The following is a 1,644-nucleotide window of genomic DNA, read 5'->3' on the forward strand; positions in this document are numbered from 1 at the left end:
GCCCGCCCCCGCCCCAGCCACACCGGCTGATCCCTTTGCAGGAGCAGGAGCGCCCTGATCTGCGTGCCTGATGAAGGCGATGGGGGCTGCGAGCGCTGGTAGCCAGCCCTGTCCTCGACTGCAACCGAGGAGGACGCGGGACAGGGACCAGCCTGGTCCTGCCAGGCAAGGGTGGCTCACAGGAGCGATGCGGGAGCAGATCAGGCCAGATTCTGCAAAGCCGTCCGCCTTGCCGAGTCAGTTTTATTGCAAAAGTCTCCGGGGTTTCGTGCTCCTCTCATCCAGCGGCCAGGCTGAGCCTTTCTTCACCTGAGGGGAGAGAGCCCACCGGTTCTCCTGCCCTTCTCCAGAGCTGCCGGTCCCCACGTCGCTGCCCTTGAGCCGGACCCTGCTCTCGGCGCAGCCGTGCCTGGCCCTGCTGCCCAGCACAGCCGGGCTCTGCCAGATCTGCCCTGCTGCAGGAGGGGGTGAAGGCTCAGGGGCTGGAGAGGCAGAGGGATTGAATCACGGAGCGTTTGTTAAAGCTCCATTTCCTTTCTGGAGTCTTCTTCATTAATATTTTAATTAAAACCAATTTTCTGAGCAGACTGCAGTAACTCGGCATACCTCACAGATAATGCACTGAAGGATGAAATATAGCGAGCGCGGCTCTTTGCGGGCCAGCAAGCCAGCGGGGCCACAGAGACCCACCAGCAGTGCCGACGGCAGAGACATTTACTGTTCTGTTGTCACCCCTGGGCGATGGTGTCCCTGGCCCGTGGTGTGGGACCGGACAGACGCGGGGCCGACACACGGGAGCCGGGTACCGGCCCCCTGCAGGGAGGCAGGGACGCTCTGGCGGACAGGGGACAGCCTGGTGGCCCTGAGCCCCCCCTTCCTGGGGGACCTGGGGGTGGCCAGGGCTCAGCTCCTGAGATCTCCCCTCACCTCCAGCCGAAATTACCCTCCCTGCCCCTTCCCACCCTCTCTTCTTTATCTCTTTGTACCTTGCTAAATAATTCCTTTTCTTCCTCCCTGCTTACCTCTGAGATGTTTGGAGACAGGTCATTCCCTTCTTTCCCTTTCCCCTTCCCCTTCCCTTTCCCTTTGCCTTCCCTTTGCCTTTTCCTTTTCCTTTCCCCTTCCCTTCCCCTTTCGTTTCCCTTCCCCTTTTCTTTCCCTTCCCCTTTCCCTTTCCCCTTCCCTTTCCCTTTCCCCTTTTGCCTTTCCCCTTCCCTTTCCCCTTCCCTTCCCCTTCCTTTCCTCTTCCCTTTCCCTTCCTTTCCCCTTCCCTTTCCCTTCAGCCCAGCTCCCCTCAATTCCTCCATGCCCGCCCCAGTTGGACTGAGCTCTCCCGCTCCCCCAGATCCTGTTCCTCCTGGCCATGCCTGTTCCCACCCCTGTCCCCGCTCCCTCAGCTGCCACCCTGCCCTCCGTTCCGCTCCCCTGGCTCCCCAGCCGGCACCAGAGCTTGCCGAACTGCCCGGGGGGGGCAGAGGGGACAACCGCTCCCCCTCTTTGACCTGCCCCTCCAAAACCCGGGGCTGCCACCGACGCGACGATGGCATCGGGGGGTTAAAGCGATTCAGAAATGTGGTGCTGGAAAGGGTTTAGCTCGCTGCCTCCATGCTGAGGTTCGAGGTTCGGTGCTACGGCAGGAACCCA

Source organism: Egretta garzetta, unplaced genomic scaffold (assembly GCF_000687185.1).
Source record: "Egretta garzetta isolate BGI_Z169 unplaced genomic scaffold, ASM68718v1 scaffold582, whole genome shotgun sequence".
NCBI lineage: Eukaryota > Metazoa > Chordata > Aves > Pelecaniformes > Ardeidae > Egretta > Egretta garzetta.